Here is a 23,170-nt window from a genome sequence, read left to right on the forward strand (position 1 = left end):
AACGTAGTCGTGCTCTTGCCATTGAAGGATTTGTTTTTAAGCTATTTTTTTTTTAATAATACAAATTATACTTTTTATTTTTTTAAAAGTTATCAATAAGAGTTTAAGTTTTCTTTTATGTTTACACTCAAATACATCAATACTACTTAATTAATTTTATATAAAAAAATAAAATCTTGTTTTAACAATTTTAATTTACATATGTATACAAGCATATTTTTAAAGTCTGAATCAATGACACAAAAATACATCTTATTTAACATGATTGACATGTGCATATTTCTTAAAACACAACAAACTTTTTTGTCTACAAAAAATAAACCCTAATAGCACAATCATTAATTTTCATATTAAAGTTACAAATGTTAGGAAGGCTTTTGCAAACTTTTAAGAAAAGTGGGTAATCAGTTTTTGCCAACCCAATTTTACGTGAAATTGGCGAAAAACGGAAGATTGTAAGATAATGGCAAATCCATGCAACGAGGATCATAACAAATAAAAGAACAAAATGCAGATGCTTAATAGTCTCAGACTAATCTTCATGAGAAATTTCAGCCGTCTATCTTTTAACACAGCTGTGAAAAACCATGCAAATGTATTCTACAAGATTTATATACATAATCGGGTTCTGATTGATCAGAGTAATTCATATAAAAAGATTCAGCCGCCAATTTGGTGTCTCCAATAACATTGCAGGCAGCTATCTAACTCTTATATCTACCAAGTAAATCCCCATGCCCATTTGGATAAACATACGGACAGACAAAGTGTACAATAGAAAAGCTTTGCTACTAAAAAACGTTAATGACTGACCTAATTTCCTTGATTGAATCATAATATCAACAAAACGTTGTCACACTCTCACTTTACTAAAAAATATGTTGATGGTCACAGGAGCCATTTAAAGATTGCTAGAGGACCTGCAAGATCATACAAGGAGCCTGAAATTGACTTGAACATCTAATATTTCATATTATATGTATTAATATAGGATATTTTTTTGTTACATGAAATGTTTTGTTCAGGTCAAAAAAAAAATTTGCTCTTATCTGGATACCCCGCCAGGTTTGCTGGCATCCAGTGCCCGCCAGAATGAGGACAATAACAAAGTTCCAACTCTGAGTTATGTGTAATCATCACATTTAATTATAGTCCTCTATCATTCACACACAAAAAATGAAATTGTTATGGGTTAAAATATTACATTTCTTCATTTTCGCAATCATGATTCCTGTGACGATTTTGCATAATGTAATAAGCAAAGTATCTATAAAATCAAGTATAGAGATGTAAATGCGTCTATATTAGATCGACATCAAATTTTATATTCAAATGCTTCCATTTTAAAAGCACTATCACTCTATGTTTGCAAATTAATTTTACGTTTGTACGCCTGATATGTTTAGATTTGCTTTATTGATGTTATCATCCTTAATGTTGCACTTTCAAATTGCATTTTAAAGTAAAGTAATGAGTAAAGTCATAGTGTTGCAATCGATTGCACAGATATTTTGCAATCAAATTTTTATAGGGCGTTATAAATATTAAACATACATCAGGGTGAAAGGATGTTCATTTATTTGTAGAAGAATTGCATATAAGAATAGGATTAAAACCTACTGATAAGCATTAGCCCGTTATCAAAGCAACTTTTTCTATTTCAATCTGTTTCTAGGACTTTTACACTATAAATTAATTCCGTAGGGAAGAGGTGGAATTATACCTAGTCATACTAAGGACGATAAAAAGATACAAACTGTTGTTACTTCCGGCAAACGACACCATTAGTTAGGATTACTTACTTGCAACCCATAAACAGCAGCAACTAATTACAATGCACAGATAAAACTTTCAGATAAAAGTCGTGCAATCAAAGGGTTTGCTGTCTGTTTGTTACTATTTAACTATGTGATAGAGCAACAAAATGAACGCTGCTTGGAGGGACCTAGTCCTTACGAGGCAAGGTAATAGGTATTTAAATAATTTCATTCGTGATATCCAAATAGATTTATTATTACTTGGATCTTATACCAGATTTTCGTACACTCTAATAAAGTAAAACTTATAGCTGGCTAAAATAACGATCCCCCTATCCACCTCTTTTACCCAAATCATCTCCTCCTTCTGGATGAGTGAACTGACCAATAATAAATGTCCATGTTAGCAAACCAAATTGACGACAGTTTTTCCCCTGTCATAATATCCAGATCCACGTATATTCCACATCCGTTGTTATCCGTAATTCCTGATAGAAATTGACAGGAAGCTTTTACAAATTTTCCTATTTCTCAGGGGCAGTCCGTCTCGTCAACAATTCTTCAATAATTCTTCAACAATTCTTGGAAAATCACCAAACCTACCACGGTAATTGTCAGCTGATATAGCAAAAAGAAAGATGCAACTACTTCTATTATGTACTATTGTTCATTTATCTGAGTATAAATCATAAGCTATCACCAAACCTTGTTAGCTTAGAATTTTAGAATTGCCGTCTGCTGGTGGAATCAAAACAAAGATTTCTTTCTAAAGAATTTAGAATTTGGGAGATTAAAAAAATATTTTTAAAAACTTCTTAAAATTAAAATCTTTAAATTTTTTTCTTATCCAAAATATTTGTAACTGTTTAAAATCAAAAACAAAATATTTCAAAAAATTTTTAATCCTAAACATTTTCAAGCACTTTGTTTAACACCCTGAAGTAGGTTAACACAAAAGTTTCAAAATGATTCAATAACTAATTAATATCTCACTTTATGAATCTATAAAAAATGAAATAGGACAAATTCAATCAAAACAATTTGGATCTTTAAAGAAAAATTGAAAATAATTAGAAAATAATCAAACTTATGCCTAAAGCTCAAAATTAAATTCATTTTTCATTATTTATCAAACAAGGATGACAACATCTATGAGAGCAAAGCTCTGATACGATAGGACAAATGGACATGAACACTTATAGAATGTCAGAACTGAATAATCAGAAGTGAAATGTATAAGAGTCGAAGCAAAATTGTTAGTAAACTTTGTTGAAAAACTGCTTAATACAGGATAATGTTTATGGACATACTCACATTTCTATAAACCTTGATTATAGAGTTGCTTCGCTTATGATATTGTACTTTGTTGTCCCAGGAATCAGTATACCAAATAAATAGGATAATTAGATCACATAAAAATTTGTTATTAAAAAGTAAAAAAAATCAACATAATGTTTAAAATGGACATATGGACATTCTGGTAACAATTATAGAGTTGCTACGCTCTCTAAATTGTATCTAACTACTACAGGAATCACATGCAAAGTTTTAAAACAATAGGACAATTCTAATATGCCGCCCTTTTGATCGTTTTCAATTTGTTTTACATTAATGGTAGGGAAAGGGGGGACTCTGTGCTCTACAAGGCACTTTGGGGGAAATTACCCATATCTTAAATGATTCAAATGTTTGTAAGTTGTAATATTCGGAGAAGATTAGAAGTTTTTAGGTTTGATTATTGCAGTACTTATTAAATCATGATTTCAGGAAAGCTTTTTTATTTTACTTCCCTAATTCGCCACTTTCCTCCAACGTGTTTAGCTATTAGAGACAAGAAGTTGCCAAGAAAGTCAAAATTAAACTACTACAAATATTATAAAATGTATTATTGTGAAAATTCATAGCTATGTAGTTCAGAATTTTATTGCTAGGTGTCGTAAAAACCTTTTTTGAATTAAAGTATGTATATGAGATAAATTTTTAAATAATCTTAAATATTTTTCAAAGTATCACAGCTATTCACTCTTTAGGATTTTTATAAATTTATTCACTCTTTAACATATAATTTACGAGTAGTTTATGATTTAGATAAAATACCTAAATATTGTAAAAAAGCTTTATTTCTGCCCATACATCTTTAAACTGGACGTGCAGGCAAACTCTGTCTATCCTTTTAGCATGGCTTTTAGTAAACAAAGCAAAAAGTGTTAAAATAATGCTTGAGTTTATTATCAAATTCTGCCAAAAGTTGCTTTATCTCATCATCAAGTTTAAACTGGAAATCTAAGAAATCAGCTCTAAAGCATTGTTTGCCAGAATAGCCTTCCCTTGTCCCTGCTATTTCTAGAAAAACGATTAACAATTTTTTTTAATGTATGTCAAGTATCTTTTTCTTCTCTTTTATTTTAAATTCTTGTTATATGTAATTTATGAGAAAAAAATATACTCTTTTTATATAATTATGCATGTGTCAATTTTATTCTATCTGGCAGGGGACATGAATTTACAAAAACATTCAGAAAAGTACACGAGTTTCCTTAGAATATCCTTTGTTTTACCTTCCCAGCATCTTGAACCCCCCTCCCTCACCCCTCGATCGATTAAGAAACTGGTCGAGGACCTGATCTTTCATTGTTTGAAGATAAGACAATAGACGATGATTTGATGTCCGATCCCAACTAAGATTATTTGTCAAACGTTTGAAACCAACTTAATGAAACAACCAATCAAGGTTAAATAAAAATAACCAAATTTGTTTCAGCTAACGAATTAGAACTTTTTTTTATCAATTTAGAGTACTAGTAATATGGACCTCATTTATTGGCCAGTTCGTTCATTCAGTAGAAGGGAAAGGTATGGGGTAATGAAGGCGGATAATTATTTTAGCAAGCTGCAAGCATCACTTTATCAGAGTACATGTTAACCTGGTGCAACATCCAAGTAATAATATATGGACTTTGTTAGCATAAAAAAATAATTAAAAAATCTAAATTGCCTATTATCTGCTCCTTTCCAAAATCACGAGTTATTATTTTTTAATCAGTTCGCACATTACACAAATAACTGTTTAAAATGAGTAAAGTATAGACAAAATTGATTTTCCAGTTTTTTCAAAAATGTGTAGTTTGATAATGTTTAGAGAAGAAAAAACAGTTATTTAGCAATTGCATGTTATTAAGCGTGTGCATTTTAGGTAATTCCCTCCGATCATAGATACAAAAAAAACTAGAAAAATTCTAAAAAGCTCTAGTGTGGCTTTGAAACCGATAAAATCCGGTGGAATAGAGCCAGTTCTCAGCCACACGGAAAAAAAATATGTTTAGCATCGTATTCCAAACAATTTTCCACGAATATTAAATAAAAATATTAATATTGGTTTTACAAAAGCACGGGCCTTCACACTTTTGGGTATAACATAATTTTTATTTTTTTTTCCATGGTACTGACTATAATACGATGCGTTAAATAACTATAAATAACTTTCTGCATAATATGTACTTGCAAATTAATATTATTTGTATTAAAACAAGTTAAGAATTGTCCATAGCAGCGAGACAATGATAGCAAAAATATACTGGACTGAATACGACATAATTTTTAAGACTTATACACTTAAAGCAATACTAAATTTAAATTTGATAAAATCTAACTTGGTGACAAAATAACAATTTATTAATTTACTAGCGGCTACGCCCATAGAGGCCTCTAGGGGCACTTGAGGAGGGGAGAGTCGAATTTAATAATTCAATTTCTTATTTTAGACTTTAAAAGAAAAAGTAAAAAAAAAGATTGGGGGGTGGAACGAAAAAAAAGCCTCCCCTCATTTTGAATTTTAGTTAAAAAATGTAAAAAAAAAGTTTTGGGGGGGATTTTTCATTTTTTGGGGGAGGTTCGGGGTGTCCCACCCTCCAAGAAAATAGTTATAAACCTTCCCAGGACCTATGAGAAGCTACCCTGTTAAGGAGAACCCGATCGGTTCAGCGGTTAGCGAGATCCTTTGGTACAAACATACAAACACACAGACAAACACACAAACACCCTGTTACTTTATTATAAGGATGTCTAGAACTGCAAAAATATTTATTTTTCGTAATGACGTGAAGACACTTATTACATAAAGGCTTCGCTCTTAAAAGATTCACCAAATATATTGTTAATAGAACAATTATAGAAGAATAAAAGAAAGAAATTATGATAATAAAACATATTATCTTCTCTTAATATCCTACTTTATTATTATAAGCAAAGTTTCTGTGCAATCAGGATTTATTTGCTGTGCAACTCAATAAAGGCTTTTCCAGTATGGTTTCTTAACCTATTAATATCCGCTGGATTAGAACTGATTCTAAGCAATACTAAAAATGTATGTATAAGATCGTATTACAAACAATCTTCTACGAATATTAAAATAAATTTTTTGCCCAGGACTTTGGCCCATAGTGGCTAACAAAACTAGTTTAAGTGTATATTTTTTTATTTTAATATCTGCAGAAAGCTTTCTATGATACGTTTAATGTTTGAAGTGTTTTTAAACCCAAAAAATTCCCCTCGATCAACTAATCAAATTTTTGAGCCTAGACCACCCCTTTACATAAAAATGATACTACCCACACCACTGCTTTTCACAAATGGGTGTCAACTATTGATTTTAAAGGAGAGTAAAACACAAGAAACAGAATGATTTTAAATAAAATAAGCATGCAACTTTAACTTTTTCTCATAATGTTATCATCCTTGTTTAGATAAAATATTTCTATAAATGTTATTAAGTGAATATAATTTATAAAATCATCTCTAGGTAATATAAAATTCACTTCTTTTAAATCAAAACTTTCCATTGATAAATTTTCGGCGGCGGTGGAAGTCTAAAATAAAAAAGAGGCGTATCTTCACAAAATTTGTTTTTGAAATGTAGACTTATCAGAACAGCTTAAGTTTAAAAGTTGAAGTCTACAAGTTAGAAATGGTAGCCAACGATCTCAAGGAGGGAGGGGACATTTGGCTGTTTATTACACTAGTTCCCAAAGTTGTATAATAATATTTTCTTAATCGTTTGCTTAACAACTTTGGGGATTTAAAAAAAAATATTGGTTGTTTATTAAGTTGAGGGTACAAACGTTTTAACCACTAATTTAAGTCTACAAAAGAGTTAATTTTGTGCATCATCAGTGGGGATTTACATCAATTTAACGGTCATTGTCTTATCCCTTTAGTGCACAAAATACAGATCCCGTTCAAAATTTTCTGGAGACCTGGAGGCTAAGGTCCTGTAGCATCAAACCTGGAACCTAAAGTTGGCTTGGGGTTTTGGACCAGGCCCTCAATAACTCAAGGAATAATCTATTTGTTTTATTGCATCTCATTGTGTAACTAATATTATATTCAAAAATACTTGCAATATTATGTTGGATTTTCTAGCTAGAATCAAAAGATGACGACCTTCAAAATCATTGGAAACTCTATAAATTATGAAACGTTAATTTTGATAAAAATATTAATGGAGAAACAGATATGTATATAAAGTGGCCCCTACGCCATTTTAGTTTCTTATAAATGCACTTCTTAAAGACATAAAGATTTTTTCTGTTGATCCAATTTGTGTGACCTTTTTTTAAATTAAAGTTGTTACAATTGATATATAATTACTTGGATATTGCACCAGATTTTAATGTATACGATTAAAGTGATAATCGCAACCGGCTAAAATAATAATACCCCAAATCCACCTCCTTTATCACATCCCCTCCTTTCCTACTGGATGAACCAACTGACCAATAAATAACGTCCATGTTGGCAATGTCAATTGACGACAAATTTTACGCTGTCAATATATCCATGGGCATATATTCTATAGCCATTGCTGTTACATAAGATGTATTTGGTTGAGTGACTTTAAACTCGCGCTATTTTGTTTTCAACCCCCAATTTTCTTTAAAACTAGGATGACACCATCAAAGATTTAGTAATCAGACAAACGGACAAAGCAATCATGAATTGATCAAAGTACCCAACGTTCTGAAGCATACAGATAAGAAAGCTTATTTATTAAACCTTGTGAACCAGCAAAATTTACAATTTAATGTCCAATTTCTCCCTGAGATGGGTTCTTAAAAAAGAATGCCGCGTTTTTTCGACATTTTTTAGACATTGATTGATTGAACGAAGACGATATCGTTATACAGAGTATACAACTTAAGAATTCAAATTTTAAAATTTATATTTTAGCCATTTGTATAATTCGCTTTTGTTGGTACGGCCTTCATAGAAGAAAAACAAATGATCTTCAATCCATTTTTGCTGCATATTAATTAATGCACCTTTTCAGAGCTGTATTAGACATTATACAAATGGCTAAAACAATAATTTTAAAATTTGAATTCTTAAGTTTAAGAATTTTAAGTTTTTAAGAACCCATCTCTGGGATAGATAACTCGTTTAAAACTAGAAGTAGTATGTTGTAGTAGTAGTGCTTTGGTGCCCAATACTAGTTGATGATCTCTAGTGGGCAACTAACATATTATTGAACCGAAACATTATTATGTCTAAGCAGTATAATAATGTGTAATGAGTGACATCTTTGTAAAATAAAAATCATAGGACAATATCCAAGTTGAGGAATGAAAGTGACCCCAATCTTGAAAAATACCCCAACCACCCCACCCCCTCACCCTCTCCGCCATAAGTAAAAATAAAGAAATAGTGGGGGAGGATTCCTAAGCTTTAAAAATGATTATAAAACATTTCTAAAAAGTTACTATAAAGTGAACTAGAATAGATAAATACAAGACGAAATAAAGATTTTAAAAAAAGATAATAATACACAGTGTTTCAGAAAAAACTGCGTTTTCCGTTTTTCTGACACAACCAGAAGGAATACAGAAAAAACGATTATATGTCCTTATTCTCTGTAAAAAAGTACATCAAATTTATAACAGGTGTTTTTTTATTATCTCTAAAAATACGGCCTCTATGATAGGTACATAGTTTCCAAAAATGCTTTATGTGAAAAATGTTGAGCAAGAAAAATTGAAATAACTCTTTTATTATGTATAAAAAAAATCGTAGAATTTCAATATCAATTTAGAAAAAGGTATAAGAAAAGTACCTTAATGAGTTTTAAAGGTGAAATGCTTTTTAGCTTCTCACAAAAGCATTTTTAATAAACTGCAAATTGTCATTTTTTCACATTTCTTGATTGTGATGCATTTGCAGTAAAAGAATCTTCTTTAATAACCTAGGTTATAGTAAAAATAAAAAAAACTCCTTGTTATTTGAAAAAAAAATCTCTAAAGACAAAAAAGTTATTGAAGTTTGAATTTTTTTTATTAAAGCATTTAATTACAAATTATGAGTTTATATCTTAACCTGTCAATCAAATTAAAGGATTATAGGAATAAATGAGGGGTGGGGATTTACGAACATGAGCAATTTTTAAGGTCATGTTTCTTAAGTATACAAAAAGAAAAACTGAATATTTGTTTTCAGTGAGGGAATTTTAAATGAAATTTTTAGTGTAATTGGTAGAAAATTGTATTGGCCGTATTAAGATGTTGTTTTCAAGTGAATACATTTTTGAAAACCAACCTTAAGGCACAAAATTCTACCAGAAAAAAAGCATCATACGCATCTTTTGAAATATTTATGCTTTAAAATGCGCCGTTATTTTCAGAGATATTAAAAAACACAATTTCGATGCATATTTTTATAGAGAATATTGACATATAATTATTTTTTTGTACTCCTAATGGTTGTTTCCCAAATTTGGAAAACGCAGTTTTTTTTAAACGCCCTGTATATAACTAGTGTCACAAACAGACAGTCACTTTCAATTATAAGAAGCTTCCCTAAGCTAAATGTTATCATTTATAATTTGTACATTAAATTAAAGCACATGATTGATCATCCCGGTAACTTTTTAAGAAAGTCGTGTACTTTGGATCAGGGTTGTTTATTAAGGTTGAACTAGATAATCAATAGTATCTAAATATACGAAGAAAAGTTCCACCTTTTCTGGTTTAAAAATATTAGAGGGAGATTAGAGATAAGATTATTTTATCTACAGTTGTCTTTTCTCTCCTTAGGAGAAAAACAAACCCTCTCTCTCTCCCTCTTTTCTCTGTCTGTCTCTCTCTCTCTCTCTCTTTCTCTCTCTCTCTCTCTCTCTCTCTCTCTCTCTCTCTCTCTCTCTCTCTCTCTATCTATCTCTATCTCTCTCTCTCTCTCTCTCTCTCTCTCTCTCTCTCTCTCTCTCTCTCTCTCTCTCTCTCTCTCTCTCTCTCTCTCTCTCTCTCTCTCTAATATCTCATTCGTTGGCTTAAATACTTTGGGATCTTTTATCAAATCTTTATTGGGTTGTACTAACCTTCTGCGTCCAAATTAGTCCACTAATAATTTTCATTTATAGAAGGGGATATTTTGTTTATCCTAATTGGGGGTGTCCATTTTTAAATCCATGTCCCTCCCTAACTTAGCTAACCTTTTCTACCCTGTAAGTCGAACTAAAACTAGTATTTTCATAAATTAAGAGATACATAAATAAGATTGTACTATTTCACCCCTTGTAGTGTTTATTAAAGTGACAACAAAGTAACAGGATGTACTTCTTTTCGTCTGTTTCTTAAAATGATATTAATTTACATAACACATGTGTATGTTTGTTACTTTGATTTATCACAATAGCAAATAATTCCATTTCTCGTATTCATTCGAATCCGGTGGACAGGAACCGGTTCTCATCCATACGAAAAAACTATGTCTAGCATCGTATTATATCCAGTTTTCTACGAATATAGAAATGTACAATTATAAGATTAAAACCAGTTTTTTTAGCCGGTGCCTTCGGCCCCACGGGGCTAAAAAAACTAGTTTTAATCTTATAATTGTACATTCTATATCCGCGGAAAGCCGTTTATAATACGATACGAGAAATAACTATTATTGATTTCATATCTCAATATTTTCCATGATTTTACAATAATGCCGTTTACTGTTGTTTTTTTTTATGATAATTCAACTTGCTGTGGTAATTTTAGATTTAATTGTCCTTGTTAAATGAAGAGATATTTTAAAAATATTTTTTATGTACAGATTTTCTATATTTTTATTCCTGAAAGTTACATAATGAAAAAATATACGGGTTGAACATATTTACTGTCAATTTGGACGGTTAGTAATAGAGTAGAAACCATGCTCTTATATTGTTTTTATCTGTTACACAAGTTGATATTTATGATTTTAATTGTTACTGTGCTTTAAAACAGTTAAAATAGTATGAAAGGTATGTTTAACATATTATATCTATTTTTTGTTAGTCTTTTAGTTTTGATGTTATGGGATTAAACATTGAATAGTAATATATGTACATCACCGATTATGATAAACAAAATTGCACCTTCAGTAGATCCAAATCATTGGTAAAAAAGTTGAGGGGGGGGGGGGGCTCCTTCTAAAAATCCTATCACTTGTATTGTAGATAATGAATAAATAAAAAGCACGTTTTATTAGAATTTAATGTATTGATTTTTAGGGTGATTTCAAGCCAGTTATTCAAAGAATTTTTATTTTACCTAATCAGAGGAGGGAGAATGAAAGAATGCTTTTAGGTGTTAATTTCCCCTTATCGTTTTCTTTTTTTAGTTGCAAAACTACTCATTTTATTTGACAGTCCGTCGGTCAGCCCGTTACGCTATAGGGGAATTTGGATGTATTTACCTGCTATTAATGATAGATATTCCAAGAGCTTTAAAGCAGCTTTTTGTGACTTTATCAAACTACAAATGCTATAGTTTTAGATTGCATTAAATGCCTATGATGTTCTTTTGATCTGTGTTTAAAAGCAGGCAAATGAAAAAAAATAAAATGCAACTCAGTAATTATATCAATGAACACTCATAGACCTACTTAAGATTGTAATTAAACTTGTTTACCTAAAAAGTGAGGATAACTGTTCGCCATGATTTCCCTTGATTTCCCTTGATTTTCCATGATAGATAAGGATACCGCAGGTATTGGTCCAACCTAGATATAATTCCTCAGGGGTTAGACATAAAAAAGAAAGAAGATAAACTCTTTTCCTTATTTACAATTTCTTGATAGGGGTTTTATGCTCGCTGGATACTTTGAGGGAAAGCAAAGAAATTTACTAACTGCATCACCATTGGATTTAACTTTAAAGATTCTAAAATTGTTTTAGATGAGTCTTAAAAGGAACCTCATTATAACTAAAGACTCTGAAAATTTACCTACTCTGGTGCTATGACAAATTAATTAAATTAATAGTTGAGTAAAGGCAATGTCTCGGTCAAAAACAATATCGCAATGCAGTTAGGGCATTCAGACAAGGGAAGTTGGGCTTTAAATTTGCATTTCCTTTACTTTATTTACGAATGTTAAAGCTTTTAAAAATTTGACAGACGGTTTAAATTTGTAAAAGATATTTGTGACTACCTTAAAACACATCCTAATTGTAAAAGAAAGGCCGAAATTGCTTGAGTATAGATAGATATCAGGGAAAAATGAAAAATAAATTTATCTAAAAATGTTTGATATTTGGTAATAATTGCCAAAAAGCAATTTTTTGATTGTTCAAGCAGGGACAAGGGATGGTTCATTTGAAGGAAAAATTATTCTACTCTAATTTTTAGCCGGTCAAAAACCTGTAATTGTATCAATTTATTGTTTATTAGCATATTGTTTTCAATTGCATTTTACAATTTTTTTCTGGTAAAGAGAGAATCTTTATATATAAGACGAAGTTTTAATATCTTTTTTCAAAAAGAACTTTAATTTAATTTTTTTAATCCTACATTCCTGATTTGTTGCATACATAATACACACGTTTAGATTTTGGGTAGAAAATCTATTCATTTTAGTTGAGAACTTTGTTTCGTTGCGGACACAATTACAGTGTATCTGTTTGTGTTAGCATTCTGGATATAGTGATAACACGGTTATTCTAGTTATTTGTTAAATATAATACAATCATTAAAAATGTTTAAAAGCTCAGGAAAACGGGTATGAAATCTAAATAAAATATTTGCAATTAACTTTTCCAATAGTTAAGATAAAAAAATACGTTCTTGTGCAATACCGTATTTAATGTCCTTATATATAATAACTCGTGGATGTACCATGGGGAGGGGAGGCGGAGAAGAAGTGGTATAACCCCCAGCAAAGATTTTTTGGGGAGGGAGGTTGTATGTATTACCAATCTTGATTGTAATGTTGCTAAAATCAAGTCATTGAGCACATTTTTTATTTTTCCTAAATATTTTGTACATATTAGTAAATTGTGAATGTTGTCATTATCATTTTTTAGTGATCTTACTATCTGTCTATTTGAGATAAAACAATATCACTGCAAATTCAAAAATAGAGATATTTTTTTAAAAATAGAAACAAATATCTGGATGTTTGTTTTTATGTATTTCCATGTGTAAGATCTCACGAATGGCAGAGTTGATTTTTCCATAATTGTCATATAATTTAGTATCGGTCATGTTTTAGGCTATTAGGAGGAGATTTTTTCTTTCGTTCCTATCAAAACATTACATACATTGGAATTGAATAATTGTGTACATTTGTGGTAAGCCGAAGCGTTTCAGCTCACCGGTTGCGAGTTCGAATCCAACGAGCCCTAGCCTTGAAGTATTCTACCAAAACAAACTAGCAGGATTTAGTCATACAGAAATTATATATTTAACTGAATAATATTTACAATGGATGTTTACTATATATATACAACAGATTATAACAATGGGTTAGGTTTGAAGGGGGTGTGGGACACAAGGGCTTAGCCCACGGCGGTAGACAGTCTGTGGGGGTAGCTGTGGTAAAGGGGGAGGCAGCGCCTCCCGGTTGTATAATTGCGTGAGGGGCGCGTGATAGCTGCGTGTCCGTGCCCCTCCCCATATTTAGACAGGCCAGTTTGACCGCTGGACAGCGGGGTCACCGGCGGTCATGAGGTAAATGGTGATATAATGGGATTAGTGCAGAAGGCTTGTTATGATAAGTCACTGCGTAGCAATTCTGTAAACTGCCCGTCCGTCTGTTGCCGTATTACCACAACCTCCCCTTCAAGGGCTGCGGGGCTCCCGAGCCACCAGGCCTTGAACCTGGGGATACGGCAACCTCTGTCTGCGCAAGACAACATCTTCCTGGGGCACAGCTTGGTGGAGGACAGCCCTGGCTATACAGGCTCCGCGGGACACTCGCTGCTCTGTCTGGCTGTGGTTGGATATCAGCATTGTCAACTCCCGGTTGGCTTCCAGCCGTGGGTTGGCGACGGCCAGGCCCCGTCGTTGGAAGTTTTGCCTTGTTTGCAGGACTAGTTCTGTCTTGGCGGGTAGCTGGACACGGAGGCCTAGGCTAACTCTGGAGGCTCCCAAGGGGGGAATAACGATGGAGGCAGGCGCGTAAAATTCCATGGGGGCGCCTGCCTGGTCCAGGTTACTTGGCCTCCTAGCTCCCACTCGGATGGGGACGGCTGTCATCAGCAGGGGGCACATCGCTTCAGCTTCATCCTCTGGGGCCGCCTCTTCCATCTCAGTGGCCGCCTCTCCTCCTGCAGGCTCGCTGCTGGCCGGCGGGTTCTCCATGTCAGTATCAGGGTTCCAGATGGCATCCCTAGGTGGCTCTGGAGCTGGCGGCGGCGGCGGTGGTTCGTTGGGTTGGTGCTGCAGGTTCTCTTCTACAGGGTTGCGATCCTGGCCGCTAGGCTGTGGGGCGGCGGCTGCTGGCTGGTACACTGGGAACTGTCCTGGGTCACTAGCTGGCAGCGCCGCAGCTCCGGCGGGCACCTCGGTGGCGTCCTCGTCGCCGTCCAGGTCGCCTTGGATGTCTGTTGGAATCTGATGGGCAGTTACATCTCCAGTGTACTTGCGCAGTCGGCCTACATGCGCGGTGATCTCCGAGATCTTGGCTGTTGGAGAGGCAGGTTTGATGACATAATGGACGTCTGTGGCTTGTCGCACTATCTTCCAAGGGCCAGTCCATCTCTTGGTAATCTTGGCTGCCTTCCCTGGCACCAGGCGGGGGGCCAGATACCAGACCAGGTCTCCAACTTCGTACTTGGCCGTGCCTTTGTAGGCGGCCGCGCTCCTCCGGATGGTTCCCTCCTCTCGCTGCTGGATTGCGTCGTACACGGCATGGTAGTGTTGCAGGAGAGCTTGGACGTTGGCTGGGACCGAGGCATACTCAGTGTCTGGCAGCCAGAGCACCATGTCCACCGGAAGCTTGGCCTCTCTCCCAAAGTAGGCCAGGAACGGGGTCACGCCCGTGGATCTGCAGGCCTTGGTATTGTAGGCGAAGGCAATGGCAGGCAAGTGTGGCTCCCAGTTGTTGTCGTCTCTGTCTAGGAACAGCCGCATGCCTGTGTTGAGCGTCCGATGGAACCTCTCCACCCGGTTGGACTGCGGGTTGTAGGGCGGTGGATGTGTCAGGCCAATCTCGAGCTTGGAGGCCAGTTCCTTGAATACCTGGCCGGTAAACTCCATCCCATTGTTGGAGTGGATCTTCAGGGGACATCCGAATGTGGCCAGGTGGCGGTGCAGAAGGGCTTCAGCCACCGTGAGAGTGCGCTTGTTGGGGATGGCGTAGAGGCTGACAAACCGGCTGAACCCATCCTGACAGGTGAGGATGTAGCGGTTCCCGGCTGGGGTCTCTGGCAGAGGCCCCACCAGGTCAATAAACAGGACTTGCTGTGGATACCCCTGGCGGGAGGGCACGTGTATCCCTAACTTCAACCTTTCCTTGGTAACCTTCTGTACACACTCAGGGCAAGTCTGAACCATCAGGCGGACGTCACGGGACAGGTTGGGCCACCAGAAATGCATGGTGACGCAGGCAATAGTAGCGTCCATTCCAAAGTGCCCGGCCATGGGGGTCCCATGGGCCAGAAAGAACGCGTCCTGCTGGAGGGCCGAAGGCAGCAGATATCTTGTTCTCTCTCCTGTCAGGGTCTGGTCAGTGGTGGTGAGGCAGCCATGCTCGTCGAGTCCCAGGGCTGCGAAGCGGCTGGCGTACTGCTGCTCGTCTCGATCCTTGCCACGCAGCTCAGCCTTAGTTGGGGCTTTGCCATCGGCCACCCACTGGCGGACACGGAGCAAGAGGGGGTCCTGTGTCTGTGCCTCTAACACTCTAGCCGGGTCCAGCCGTTCGGCAGAGGGCCGGCCAGCTGCGGGCTCCCCTAGCTGGCAAAGGGTGTGAATGTACTCAGCTTGCTCTGCTAATTCTTCAGCGGTGGCTGTCGGCATATTATCGTCCTCCCGGCGGCTGAGGGCGTCGGCATTGGTGTTCTGGGTGCCAGGACGGTGGCAGACAGTGAAATCTAGGGCCGCTAGCTCCTCCTGCCAGCGAGCCACCATCCCTGTGGATGTGTTCAGCGACTTCATCTGTAGCAAGGCTGAGGAATCAGTGTTGATCTGGAAGCTACGGTAGGACAAGATGCCGTGGAATTTCCAAATTCCATACATGATGGCGGCCATCTCTCCCTTCCAGGACGGGTAGCGAGTCTCGGGGTCGGTTGTCTTGCGCCCCACGGCGGCAATCAGCCTCTCCTTGCCGTCCTGGCATTGGCTGAGGATGGCAGAGATGGCGCGGCTGCTGAAGTCTGTGGTGAGCTGGAACACAGCCGGCAAGTCAAACCTGGGCGGCGCTCGGATGGGGGCTTGGCGAAACTTGTCCTTGAGCTGTAGCAGCTGGGCTTCCATCTCAGCCGTCCAGGTCAGTGTCTTGGCTGTTTTCTGCCGATTCATCTCGTAGGTGAGGTCGGCATACTCTGGGATGAACAGGCGGTAGTATCCAAAGAACCCCAGGAGCGCCAGCAAGTCCTTGGGGGTGATGGGGGCCGGCCAGTCAAGGATGCGGTCAATATAATCCTCTTGCATGGCTATCCCCTCACGGCTGAGGGTGTGGCCCAGATAGTCCACCTTGGCTCGAAACAGCTTGGTCTTGGCTGGCTTGAGGCGGATTCCTCCCCTGCGGTGGGCTTCCAAGACTTCCCGGAGCCTAGCCAGGTGGGCCCAGGTATCCTGGTGAAAGGTCAGGACGTCATCGAGATATGACTGGAGGTTGGCCGTGCCTAATGGGTTCAGGACTCCTGCAATAAATCTGGAGTAGACAGACGGTGCCGTAGCGAGGCCAAAGGGCATCCTTTTCCATTGGTACAAGCCCCTAGGGGTGGTGAAGGCGGTGCAGGGATGGTGTAGTACGCAGCCACCGCATCTAAGGCACTGTAGACGCGGTGTCCTCCCGCTCGTTCTACCAGCTGCTGGATCCTGGGCAAGGGGTAGCTGTCCAGCTCAAGGCACTTGTTGAGGGCTCTGTAGTCGACTGCCCAGCAGGTGCTCCCGTCCTTCTTCTTGATGGGCACCAGGGGGCTGCTCCAGGCGGAGTCTGAAGGCTCTATGACTCCCTCTTGCAGCCAGGTGTCCAGTTGCTTCTCCAGCTCAGCCTCCTGCCGCGGGTTCAGATCCCTAAATCTCTGGCGGATCGGCTGGGTCCCGGGTTTGAGGCGCAGCTGTAACTCTACTACGTCAGTGCAGCCGGGGGTAGAGTTTGAGAAGACGTCCCTGTATTCGGATAACATGGTCCAGACCTCCTTCTTGAGCAGGGGGTCCTTGCGCAGAAATTCGTTCTCCTCCATCTCAAGGGCTGCCCACAGCTCCTGCATATCTGGGGGCTCAACAGGCTCTTGGAACGAATGAATACGAGGGGGAGGCTTGTCAGAAACCTCCAAAAGGTCAGGCTTGACCAGCTCCCCAGCCACGGGGAGGCCGGCATCCAGCAGGAGAGGCATCTCCCCTTCATTTACCACCAGCACTCGAAACACGCTGGCGGAGCCAGGCCTGTGGGCATACAGGCCTTCTGGGATGACAAGATCCTCCCCAAACCTCTGTTCTGGGGCAGATAGTTGGATGGCATCCTTAGTACGGTGCCCCACTAGTTCAACAGGGACAGCCATGACACCGCGGCCAGGCAAGACCACCCTCTTGGCCGTACGGAGGTGGGGTGGTTGGCCATCAGTTGGGGTGACAGCGCTTAGCCTGTACGTGGCTGGCACGGGGTCAGCTTCGGCTCCGGGGTCCACCGGCCGCGATTTGACGGGCTCGGCGTCGGGAGGGGCTGAGGTGTCGGAGCCAGGCGTGGCTCCGAGGGCGTCCGGCCACGATTTGACGGGCTTGGCGCTGGGAGAGGCCGGGGCGCTGGGACCAGCCTGGGCTCCGTGGGCGTTCGGCCGCGACTTGACGGGCTCGGCGCTAGGAGAGGCTGAGGCATCGGAGCCATGCGTGGCTCCGGAGGCGGCCGGCCACGACTTGACGGGCACGGCGCCGGGAGAGGCTGATTCCTGGGGGTTGAGCGTGGCTCCGGGTGCATCAGACCGCGACTTGACGGGCCTGGACTCGGACTTGGCCGGTTGAATTGCTGGGGGCCCCAGGTAGAGGGGGCCAGGTGGACACGGCTGGCCGTTGATGAAGGTGTCGGCGGAGAAGATCGGCTCTGGAGGGCTGGAAATCTCAGGAAACGTCGTTGGCAGGTTCTCCAGAGGCACCTTGGGCACTGGGGGCAACCCCATGGCTAGCAGGTTGGTCCCCCTATGGGCGTTTAGCGCAGCGTCAACCCAGTGCGTGCCTTTCTCAACTACACGCGGCTGCTCTGGCAGTGGGCCTGGCAGAGGCCCCTCGTAACTCAACTCTCTCTCGGCTGTCTCCCGGTCGATGGGGACGCCACGGAGAGGGATAAACTCCCCACGCACCCACAAGCAGGGGGGTTGCATGTCGAAACAGAGCCTAGTTCCGAACTCCTTGAGAAAATACCCTCCTAAGTTCAGAGGGTGTGAGAGATTCCGTACCACAGTCACGTGGTACAGATGGAGTATCAGAGTGTGTGAAACTGCCATATATAACTCATATGATTTTCCAATTACCTGGAGGGGCTGCCCTTCCTCGTTAGCAGTCAGGATTTGGGTGTTGTCTGGAACCAACATGCGCTGCATGCCCATTGCGTGCATGAGGTGTTCAGAAATGACGGCAGACCCTGGTACACAGTTGCCAGAATCTACCATGGCATCAACCTGTACGTGCTGGGCAGGGTCAGGAGTAGGAAACCTCACCCTGATGTGGCAGGGGAAGTGGAGGTCCTGCCCTTGAGACAGGGGGGCCTCCCGCTCGGCTGGAGTCGGCAGAAACTTCGGCGGTGGCCGAACCGCAGCTATGGTAGTATCGCTTACCATGGTGTGTGTGTGTGTAGACCGCTGGTGGTGGCTTAGACTGTAGCTTCGAATCACTAGAGCTTATCAATTATCACTGGGTCAACAATTTTATATTTCTTTTTATCACTTGGTTGACATATATACACACTTATGTGTAGTTATCACTAGGAGCTCTAGGTGTGATTCTGGAAGCACCGGCAGCAGGGGAATGTCCGTCCTGCAAGGGTCAGATGGATGGCGGCGGCAGGGAATGTCCCGTCCTGCAGCGCCGCTGGTTCGAATCCCGAAAGATGGCGGCAGGGAATGGCCCTTCCTGCAGCGCCTCGGGTTCGAATCCTGGGAGGCAGCGGCAGGGAATGTCCCGTCCTGCCGTGCCTTTAGCTCAAATTCTGCTATCCGTCGCAGTGGTAGGCCTTACTTGTGTGCTGAAGCTTCGCAGCCACACATTGCCTTCTCAGGGAGACCAGCACTTAGCTGTCCGTCTCGTAGGTTTGGCCTGGGTGTCCTGGGGCTTGTCCAAGCTACACTTACCAATTTAGACTCAGTTTTGTAGCCGTCTGAGCTAAATTATCCGATTACCGTGGCTGCGCACCTAGCGCTACTCCTACACAGTACGGAAAAAACGCCGTAAACTGGCGCTTTTAGCAGGCTAAATCTGCTTGCCGTAGGCCAGAGGCCTACATAATGCGTTCAAATGATGGAAAATCGACCTAAAAAGGCCGTCTCACGGGTCAGTTGGCTTCTCAGTTGGCAGCTGACTGTCCCCTTACTTGCAAAAGGGTCCAATCAGAGGTAGAATAGGCTAATTTCTGTAGGGCTCGATTGAAACACGCTGACACCAAGATGTGGTAAGCCGAAGCGTTTCAGCTCACCGGTTGCGAGTTCGAATCCAACGAGCCCTAGCCTTGAAGTATTCTACCAAAACAAACTAGCAGGATTTAGTCATAAAGAAATTATATATTTAACTGAATAATATTTACAATGGATGTTTACTATATATTACAACAGATTATAACAATGGGTTAGGTTTGAAGGGGGTGTGGGACACAAGGGCTTAGCCCACGGCGGTAGACAGTCTGTGGGGGTAGCTGTGGTAAAGGGGGAGGCAGCGCCTCCCGGTTGTATAATTGCGTGAGGGGCGCGTGATAGCTGCGTGTCCGTGCCCCTCCCCATATTTAGACAGGCCAGTTTGACCGCTGGACAGCGGGGTCACCGGCGGTCATGAGGTAAATGGTGATATAATGGGATTAGTGCAGAAGGCTTGTTATGATAAGTCACTGCGTAGCAATTCTGTAAACTGCCCGTCCGTCTGTTGCCGTATTACCACACATTAACGATAGATATGAAATTGGCGGACATGTGTTTTTTTTTCACTGTTAAAGTATTCATATTTCATTTTTATTGATAGTACATTTTAAATTTGTCTTCTCTTTTTGGTGACGTTGTCACAACTAAAATGCAGATATAAGACAGTCATATCTATTAAATTGATGAACCTCTCCGCGGAATAACCTAAAACCTGCCCTAATTTTAAACTTTACTGAAAATTGTTGAATGACCGGTACCGTCGTTTTCGAGATCTTTACAGACATACACAAATACAAACACACAACTTACTACTTGTTATTAGTAGCGAAGCAATTCTATAATTCACTAAGTTCTTGGTTCGCTTCTCTGCCATTAAAGCCATGGAGGAATTGTGATTTTCTCGGCTCCAGCTTACCAAAGAGTATCAGAATACAACTTACACTTGGTAAGCTCTATAATTAACTCTGTCTGTTTCTCCTTCTGTGATTTTTTGTGTCTTGCTATTTTTTTGTCATCCTTGTTAATAAAGGATCAAATTTCAGGAATCCAAAGTAATAGGACAATATACATCCCTAATAATTATACACAAAATTATCCCTTATATTGATTAAAATCAGTTGATGAAACATTTGGACACTCATCTATTTGAACCAATCGGAACCAATTAATCAAAATTTAACAATAAAAGTCCCCAAAGTTGTTAAACCAACTAATAAGAAAAGGTTATTTAAAAACTTTGTGGACTAGTGTAATAAACAGCCTCATGTCTCCTACCTCCCTGATTTGATTTACTCTTGTTTTATAAATAAATCTTTGCTATGACAACATTTATCATTTTACTATTTTTCCTAATGTCAATATGTCAAAATTTCATTAATTTTGATTAATAGGTAAATATTTATTAGAGTACATCTAATGGATATATTATTACTTGGATCTTACACTATATTTTCATGTTTTCAAGTAAAGTGAAACTGGCAGCGGGCTAAAAAACGATACCTCCATCCACCCCCTTTACTCCATCCCCTCCCCTCCCAGTGGATGAACGAACTGACAAATAAGAAGTTCCATGTTAACAACCTAAATAAGGTAGTTTTTTTCCTGTCAAAATATCCATGTATATTCTACATCATTTGTATGTCTTGATTTATAAATAAAATAAATTGTGAAGCATTTGCTTTTAAAATAAAGCAAATAACAGCAACGTTAATTTCAAATGAAGCAAAGTTTAATCCAGATAGATTTTTCTTTTACTGAAAATCTGGTTTGTGTTCTGTGACCCACCCATGTTATAAATATACTGGGGGCTATTTCTCTTCAAAGGGTGGTCGTACTTTTCCAAAATAGTTATAAACCGTCCCTGGACCTTTTAAAAGCTTTACTGTTGGTGAGAATCATATCTGATCTTCTGCTAGCGTGATCCTTTGCTACACACAGAAAGACACCCTGTTACTTTTACACTATAATATTACAATAACAATTATGTTAAAAAGGCTTCGCCTCTATTTGATGTTATCATCATTGTTTATTCTAGTTTATCTAGTTATCTAAGGTATGCACGGTAACAAATTTGGACATTCTATAAGCTTAAATTACTACACCTATATGAGAGCATAGACATTTATACTTAAAAATTAATGTTACTCTAAAATTATCCTATTATATAAAGTAGTTAGCGTCCTTTGTCTGTTGAGAAGGATCTCGCAAACTGATTAACTGATATGGTTCTCCTTTACAGTAAAGCTTTTTATAGCTTAAATGATGGTTTATGACTATTTATGGGGAGTGTATCTCTACCCTTCCTAGATAATTGTCGTCTTCCCCCTCCCTCATTCCCTCAAATGTCCCTAAAAGCCTCTAGGGACGTGGCTGCTAGTTTATGAATAAGTAGCATAAATTGCTAAGTAAATGAGAACTTTCAAAGTAAATTAGAGGAAAGAAATTTAAAATTTAGTATAATTAATTAAAAGTATTCATTTGATTATTCAAGAAATATTAAATTTAGAAATGTAACATTTTGTACATGTTTATGTTTATCATATAAATTGTCCTTTTCCAAGAAAATATATTCATATAAGGCTTGTCAAATGGAAAACGTAATTATTTTCTTTCCAAGTTGATTTATAATAATAGTTTAATATTATTAAATCTCTCTTATGAAGCTACATATAATAAATCATTGCTCTAAATGCTGTGCCTTTACTTTAGGCTTTACTCTATAAAATCTCCAAAACTAATTATTTGTGTTAAAACCAGTTTTGAGCAGTTTTTGTAGAATGTAAACAGAATGTCATTGTTCATAAATTTTTGTGAAATTTGAGGTCAATTTTATCTGCATATTTGAAGTGAAATGACAAGATATTTAAGTAGGGAAGAAAAGTACATACATTCTTACAGTTAGTGCAATATTGTCAGGAAGGGAGGGACTTTAAATTGAAATGGTTTAGAAACAGGTTCTCAAAGTTTTACAAAAGTCCAAATATTTCAATAAATAGTTTTAATCTACATCAGGGGTAATATTGTTTATTCAAGGAATATCAAGAATCTATATTTTGTTAAGGAGAGCCACATCGGTTTATCAGTTTTATAATTTCCAAACAAACAAGGATGACAACATCCATAAAAGCGAAGCACTGAAACGGTAGGACAAACGGACATTAACACTTGTATAGTGTCTAAACTGAATTATCAGAATATAAAAGTATAAGAGTCGAAGCAAAATTGTAAGTAAAATTGTTGAAAAACTTCTTGATACAGGATAATGTTTATTGAGTTTATGGACATACTTACATTTTTAGGATTTGATTATAGAGTTGCTTCGCTTAAAATATTGTTCTTTGTTGTCCCAGGAATCAATATACCAAAAATCAGATCAAACGGATAATTAGATCACATA

This window comes from Acartia tonsa, chromosome 2, assembly GCF_053477335.1.
Source record: "Acartia tonsa isolate MP-2025a chromosome 2, ASM5347733v1, whole genome shotgun sequence".
NCBI lineage: Eukaryota > Metazoa > Arthropoda > Copepoda > Calanoida > Acartiidae > Acartia > Acartia tonsa.